This window comes from Pantherophis guttatus, chromosome 6 (assembly GCF_059756535.1).
Source record: "Pantherophis guttatus breed Tessera chromosome 6, ASM5975653v1, whole genome shotgun sequence".
NCBI classification, from domain to species: domain Eukaryota; kingdom Metazoa; phylum Chordata; class Lepidosauria; order Squamata; family Colubridae; genus Pantherophis; species Pantherophis guttatus.
Window position 1 is genome coordinate 43156168 of NC_142068.1, and position 8421 is coordinate 43164588.

The window sequence follows — 8421 nt, forward strand, 5'->3', positions numbered from 1 at the left end:
CAGGAAATTGAAATGACTGAATATTAATTAGACTTCACAGAAAATCTTTAGATATCACAATTATCCGTGTTTATGCTCAACATTAGTGCAGGAGAACAAGTTGATGTTTTATGGTCAAGTTCAACTTGAAATTGATAGAACATGAACAAAAAATGTCGCTTGTGATTGGAAAGTAGACTGACAAAGTTGGAAATACTAAGAAAAATGCAGTTGGACTTTATGGCTTCGGGAATTAAAATGAAGCAGAACAAGTTATCAATTTTGGCCATTCAATGATTTTTTCATTGCTAACACAGTTTTTCAACAAGCAAAATGATGTCTATATGCATAGACATCACCAGATGGCATGCAAAGAAATAAAACTGACTTTATTATTGATACAAAGAGAGGAAAAAACATAATTATAACAGCATATACATGGTCAGGGTATGACATTAGAAAAGATCACAAACTGCTTATTTGCAAGTTCCAAGTTAAGCTAAAAAAGAAAGCCTATCAGTTTCCATGATCATGTACCCACCATTTTCAAGAACATCAGAGTGTGCTTTGGAAATCAAGAACCTTGGTGATAGGGAACTAACAATTTCAAAAAGCTGTCAGAAGTGACAAGAAGCAGTATTACAACATCTGTAAAGACACTGAAGATGGAAACAGACAAGGAAAGTATTTTAAAAGATCTCTAAACTCAGAAAGAGGTCCCAATCTTGAACTTGTATGCTAAAAGACAACAATGGACAGACAGTAACTGATCCCAATAGGTCAAACATAGAAGTATAACTGCAAAGTAGAAACTTTATTTCTGTAAAGTAGAAATGTCCGCATCCAAAATAACTTAGAAGTTCTGCTTCCAGAACCAGTACAGAAGATGAAATCAGAACAACAGCCAAATCATTACCAAGTCAGAAGGCTGTATCAATTGATGGAATAACTACAGAAATATGGCAAACAATAAAGTAAGTATCTGTAACTGTTCTAACCAAACTAAGCCGCCCATTCTGGAGGATGACACAGTGGCCAAGAGAATAGAAAAAGTCAGCCTACACACCAATACTAAACAAGAGACTTTGAGTGTGGAAACTCAAATAATATCTGTAATTTCACATATAGAACCTTACATAGAAAAGAGATGCCAAATGTTCAAATTGGCTTTTCAAAAGCCAAAGAACATGAGAAAAGTCAAACAATACCAAAAAGCTAGTATGTGCTTCACTGATTACAGAAAGGCTTTTGATTGTTTCAACTATACCAAACTGTGGCATGTACTTAGAAAAATGGGAATCTCAAAACATCTCAATGTGCTTATTCAAAGTCTATACACAGATAAGAAAGTGACAGTCTATACATGGTAAAAAAGTGAGACAAGACTATGTATTATCTTTTTATTTATTCAACCTATGAACTGAACATATAATGAAGGAAAATGGGAATGGAAATACAGTTTTAGCTATTTTTGAGCATAGTTTTAAAACTAAGGGAGGAGGCATCAATAACCTGCACAATGCTGATGACACTGCTGTTAGCCAAAAATCTAAATGATTGCAACGCCTGGTAATGAAAGTTAAGGAGCATAGTGGGAAAGATAGAAATAAATTTAAATATAAAGACCAAATTAATGACAACAGAGATAACAAGTCTTAGAATTGACAGTGAAGATACTGAAATGGTGGATAGCTTTAAAGTTCATCTACAAGCAATAAAGAAACCAAGAAATACACAAGAGATTAGCATTTGGTAAAGAAGCAACAAAGGCCTTAGAAAAAGGCATTCTGAAGCCTACAGACATCAGAATTGTATAGACAATGGTTCTTCCTGTAATGCCTTATGGAAGGAAAAGCTGGAAATGAAGATCAGGATAGAAAGAGTACTGACAATTTGAGCTTGGGTGTTGGAGAAGACCCCTGAAAACACCATGGATAGCAAGAAAACAAACAAATGGACTACTGAACAAATCAACACAGTGTTTCCCCTTAAGGTGCAAATAACCAGACTCAAAATATCTTGCTTTGGACACATTATGCAAAGACCCAGGTCTCTGGATACATCTATGATGCTTGGAAAGATGAAAGGAAAGATGACCAGCAGCAAAATGGATGGATTTACAGTGATGGATGAACTGGTGGAAAACCTGGTGGAAAGACCAGGTTGGGAACAGATCCTCCTGGAGAAAATCTATCTGTGGAACGTTGTTGCTGAGAACCACATGTTCTTAAAACTCAGGAAAGGAAAGTGATTGATATTTGCTTTTCCACGTAGGTGAGCAGGTAAAGAAGCAGGAGAATCTACACATCTGACCCTAAACACCAACATTTGGATTACTGTTGTATTTAAATTGGGCTAAACTATTTTATAACCTAATCTAGGTATAGCTAATCAATTTTAATAAATGTTTAAATTGATGTTATCTGCCTAACAGAATAACTCCCCTATGGGAGAAAACCACAAGCAAAGACATAATTCTTAGTTTCTAATATAATTACTTCATCTATAATGAATCTGAAAGCTTGACTGATCTGTGAGAATGAACTCAAAAACAAGACAAACAAGATGTGCACTACAGGTAATCCTCAATTTACAACAGTTCGTTTAGTGACTGTTCAAAGTTACAAAAGCACTGAAAAAAGTGATTTACGACTATTTTTCATACTTATAAGTGCTGTAGCACCCCTATGATCACATAATTGAAATTCAGATGCTTGGCAATTGACTTGTATTTATGACAGTTGCCATGTCCCGGCGGTCATATGATCACCTTTTGCAACCTTCTGACCAGCGAAGCCAGTGTGAAGCCAGAGTCACTTAATAACCATGTTACTAATCTAACAACTGCAGTAATTAACTTAAAAGCTGTAGCAAGAAAGGTCATAAAATGGGGTAAAACTCACTTAACTGTTCTCACTTAGCAACAGAAATTTGGAGCTCAATTGTGGTTGTAAGTCAAGGACTACCTGTACTAGACAACCTACCATTGCCTGATCTAAATATATTTATTTGGAAAACACATATGGACACCTATCTTATACATGATAATCCTAGATGGCTCATAAATGTTCTATAAAAACAATAAATAAATAATAAATCTAAATCCACAATAGTCTCTTTCTAGGTGTACTTGAAATATACACAATCTGATAGAGTAATCTGACTGAAATAATTGCAACTCCTAGCAACTCCGGTTAGTTAACAAATTATTAAACATATTAAAACAATAATACAAAACAGAAAAGAACAAAGATGGCACAGATAGTAAACCCAGATGCAGCAAATGGGGCTTCAAGCACACTTACCAAAGGCCTAGGTGAAGAGCCAGGTCTTTTGAGGCCTTTTGAAACACCAGCAGAGTGGAGTCAACCTCATCCTAGAGGGAAGGGGCTACAGTAGGTGTGTGCTTCTGGGAAGCTGAGAGATGACATTATTATTTATTTGGGTCCCGCCTTTATTATTTTTAACTGAAATAACCCAGAACAGCCAGACCTGCCATACCAGATCAACTAGGCAGATATTATGGAAGATAGGTTGCTCTTGAAGTAACCATGCCCTATGAGATGTAGGGCTTTATAGGTAGTGAGCAGCACCTTGAATCAAAACTGGAAGCAAACTGGCAACCAGTGTAGCTCATAAAGCAGAGGTGTTATATAAGCATACCAAACAATGCCCATCATTAACCATGCCACCGTGTTCTGTATGAATTGAAGCTTTTGGGTGGTCACATGTACATTGCAGTAGTTAAGCTGTGAGGTAACTAGAGCATGAATGACCATCTCAAATATTTGTCAATATAATGCAATACTATGCCTGCCTTTCAATGGCCCTGTAATGTAACAGCTTAGAACTGTGCAAAGATTTTCATCCGGACCAGAGAAATTAGTCACATGGAATGAATGGTACTATATTGCTAATACACAAATATATGGCTTTTTGTCAGATGTTTCCACAAGGTAGATATTAATCTGGGAATTAGTGATATGGAGAATTAATGATATGGTATGCACTTTCTGGATTTTAACAAAATAGAGCAATTTGTTTTTTAAAAAAATGAACATTATCTAATTTTGAAAGTTCAGTTTACATTTGATGAATACGCCTTATTCACATTATGACAGTTGGCATATTAAGTCAGACACCTAACCTTATGAAACTGTTTTTATATTACATTTAAGCAGAATTTATAAGTATACCCCAAAATGTTCCTTTTGCGCACCTTAGCCACAATACTATCTAAATAAACCCTGAATAAATCTTTTCATGATTTGCTATGTTTAAGCTGGAAAAGTTGGCTTCTTCTCAAAAGCCAGAATTGGAAGGCATATTTGTTGTTTGTCTGAATGTAACTACTACATACATATGTATGTCCAAAGACTAATTGTTAATTTAAATTTTGAAATCATTCTTGAATACTAATAGCTTTGTAAAGTAAGGTATATATTTGAGGAAAAATACAACAGAGTAAAATGTTTTGTCTTAGCAGTATACAGAAATTTCAAAACTACAAATACATAAAATCTAGCTTGGGTTTTAGTTTTTATGGTAACTTATTACTCACCTAAAACTAGTTCAGCAGTATACACAAATTGCTTATTTATCTAATTTATTTTATTATTCATATTTCTATGCCGCCCACTCTCCGAGGACTCTGGGCAGCTTACACCAAAGACAGTATACTAAATAGAATATTGCCCCCAACAATCTGGGTCCTCATTTTACCCACCTCGGAAGGATGGAAGGCTGAGTCAACCTTGAGCCGGTGAGATTTGATCCACTGACCTGCTGAACTAGCATCAAGCCATGTGGTCCCTTTTTTTCAGGCTCAGTCTTTTGGGGTAAGATTCTGATTATTTGAGAAGTATAACTGGCAATTAGTACAATAACTAACATCTCAGTGAAAGTATATTGTACTAGTATTGGTTATAGTCTTCAACCAATTTGTAATGCAATTCAAAAGTATTTTCCTGAATTTTCAATAATGCATTGACCTTTTAAATAATTAAGCAGGGTAGTTACCCTGCTCTTTTCACTCACATAATGTCTGTGGATTGCTTTCTTTATTATCACCTAATGTATGATTATCTAAAGCAAATTTTCTATAACGTAAAATGTCCAATCCCCCCCCCCCCATTATTCAAGGTACAAAAGAATACCAGAAAAAATACACTATTCACTTTTTTGGTGGCAATTCTTAAAATACAAGTATAAATATCATTAAATATTAGATATCACTATTAGATTTCAAGTTCAAAAACAGTGAATTATTCTTCATATACTCTTATCATTTTGCTGGCAGAGGTAGAAGAACCGTGGTTCAATTTCACTCAGATAAAGTATGAAGCCATTTCTATTTAGAAGTGTTTTACATGCAATTTTAACAATTGTGCTTTTCAAATTTTACAGCATTGCAGTTAAAAATCTTGGAAACACTTTACTGTATGTTAATCCTCCATATACTTAAATATGCATGTCGTTTCCTAAACTATCGACCTAGTGCAAAAATATAGTAATTAAGAATCCCAGATCTCTCCAAATTACCTGCAGAAAAAGTTAATCAACTAATTTAACTTTAGAAACTTCAGTTTCTCTGGTGATGGAGAATTTACCATTAAAAACAAAGTTAATTCTACATATTTATGGAGTGCAACTTTATTTATAGTTCATATTTCTAAAATGCCAGAAGACAATTTCTAGATCAAACAGTATTTCCTCTGACTTATATTTTAATTGTTTCTATAAGTATTATTACAGGATCACATTAGGAAAAAAACCCGAGCTTTTAAATAGCTGGTATACTGAAAAGTCAACTATTAAATTAATTATATGTAGAATAAAGGGATTATCTAGACATGGGTTTTTTAAAAAAATACAGGCCTATGAATATGTACCCACTAACCATAACAGAAAAAAGAAATACTTTTAGCCATTTTTTTCTTTCCACTCCAATCAACTGTAGATGGATGAGAACCAGATAAGAAACAATGTGGAGCATTTCAACAGAAAGAAAAAGAAAACTGCAAAAATAACCTTCTGTTATAAAGATCATCTGCTGGACAAACAGCCCTGCATTTCATATTGTTTTTCTATGAACAGAAAAACCTACAAAGCTCTTTATTAATATGAACAGTTACTTTTATAATGAAAAATAGAGTCTGAGCCTAATCTATTTAGTTTACTGCTTTCTCTAAATGCCGAAAAGATGCAGCATTACTATAACTGACATTATTTCAGTATTTAACTAAACACGCATTGATTTTGTATGTATTGCCCTCTCCTCCCAATAGCATTTCCATAGGGAAGTCCCAAATGTACTTTTTCACTGGACTTTGTTTTTCTTTGGAAATGTTTTGCTTCTCATCCATTATAAATATAAATCCTTCCATTCTCTACCATTCAATCAGAACTGAAGAAAGCTATCTTGGATAAGAAGTGAAACGTCTCCAAAGGAAAACAAAGACAGTCCAGTTGTTTTGAAAAAACACCTTTGGGACAACCATAACTTGGATGACTGAAAATCTCTATAGACATTTCCACACAGGGAACTACTTATGAAATCCACACAAATTAGTTTGATATTCAAATTTAATAAAGGAAAAATAGTTCTTCTGAGGAAACTTCATACAAATTCTCCCTGGTTAACTTACTTTCCACATGTGACTATTAGCCAAATTTACAAATATGTGAAATTAAAGCTGCTTCTTCAAATAAAAAATATTTTGAACCATTTTATTTGAAATAAAATAAAACCAGGATGTTTGAGAACTAAGCTAATAGATATGAACTACTGTGTAGTAAATACTTCATTGTTGTAGTTATGTTTTATCTGAAGATTAATTGTAGAGCCTCAAGTTTCTAGTAAAATGCAATGACCCCATTTGTTTTCTACCTAGACTAGGCACAAATGATAAGTTTTAAAAATACATTGAGAACTTCATATCACACAATTGGAAAAAGGCATTATAATTATATTAACTATAAGCACCTAGCTTCTAAAAATATGTAAACATGAGTATTGGGAAGTTACACATTTTACAATGAATATATTAACCTTTAGCACAAACTCTAAACTAATATTCAAAATTCAAAATGAACTTACATTTCATTTTTTAAACTAAGATTTGTAATAAAAATCCTATCCATATTTATTCAGAAATTTAAGTCTCAATGTGCTCAACAGGACCTTATTCTGATCCATTAAGTCAGGGGTTCCCAACCTTTTCTATTCCCCACACCCCTAGAACACTAATATATTTTCACACCCCTTACAAAAATAAATAATTATATGCATATAATTATGCATATACACTATAATTTTCAAACTTCTAAACCCAATTTTTCACACCCCCTGGAATATTGTCTCACACCCCCAGGGGGTGCAAGCACCCCAGGTTGGGAACCCCTGCATTAAGTGAATTTAGGACTGCACTCTTTCTTAAAGTTATAGCCTCTTGCCCTCTCTACTTAACCTTAACTTACATGTTTGTATCATGGTATCATATTTTGAAAGGAAGATGGTAATATATCTGCACTTTGTGTAAGGATTTTGGAAATCTAAAAGTAACTTCCAATGTTACCAATCTCTAATCTTTGTAGCAGCTCTGCAAGTTTATCAGTGTAATGCCTCCCAAACTACATTAAGTTTGCACGTTTTAAAACAATGACTAGAGAACGCACAATGGAGACGAGATGTGAACAGGAAAACTCGGCTCATATTACACACTTATAGCAACTGATCGTGACCGAAGAACCTCCGCTACAAGTATTCTCCGCCTCTTAAACTTAGGATGTGACTATTTAATCACGTCCTAAGGAAAAGGACAGGAAGTTGGCTACTTGCTTGCTTCCCCCCGTTTCCTTCCAGACACTGGATTTCACCTCTCGTTTACAGTGGAAGGCCTTGCGGCTTTTATTGCGCTACACTTCGTAGCTTTAATCTAGCCTCTCCTCTTCCATTCACGACGTCCGCCTATTCCGGCTTTCACTCTCAAGCCCCTTCGCCGCCAGTTAACAGCAGCAGCAGCAGCAGCCCTCGCGGCCTAAAAATGGCGGAAACGGCTGGGATCTTCCGACGTACTGGGTGCTTCCAGGCTACTCCCCAATTTTCTTGATGTGAAACACTCACAAAAAACAGCCGCTCACGGAGTTTTATACCGTGGGGCCTCGACGTCCCGAACAATCTTATCCCGGAAGCTGCCGCCTCACGAGCCGTCTCTGCCACAATCCGCCATCTTCCCCAGCAGCGACTGGAGACGGTGCACATGATGAACGTCATCAGGTACACCAACCAAAAGTAGGCGGGCAGAGGTAAGACTTCAGGATACGCATGCGCCCTTTGATAGAAGCTCGTTACGGCATCTTTTTGCGACTACCATGGAGTAGTGCGATAGGGGCTTCCGGCTAGCTTTCCGGAAAGGGAAGTGTTAATGTAAACCAAAGAAC

General features: G+C 35.4%; 1 protein-coding gene across 4 annotated transcripts in view; it reads right to left on the reverse strand.

Moving 5' to 3' along the window:
* The window catches only part of WDR33 (WD repeat domain 33), a 73301-nt gene extending 65026 nt beyond the window's left edge, over positions 1-8275 (reverse strand). The window contains exons 1-2 of one of the 4 annotated variants that reach the window (XM_034439764.3): positions 8105-8242; positions 3285-3396 (exon numbers count right to left, since the gene is read on the reverse strand). The gene's annotated coding sequence lies outside the window, so the exon portion shown is untranslated. Of the gene's footprint in view, positions 1-3284; positions 3397-7857 lie in introns of all 4 variants that reach the window. The other 3 variants (XM_034439763.3, XM_034439766.3, XM_034439767.3) reach the window with 3 other exon arrangements.
* Between the last annotated feature and the right edge of the window lie 146 nt (positions 8276-8421).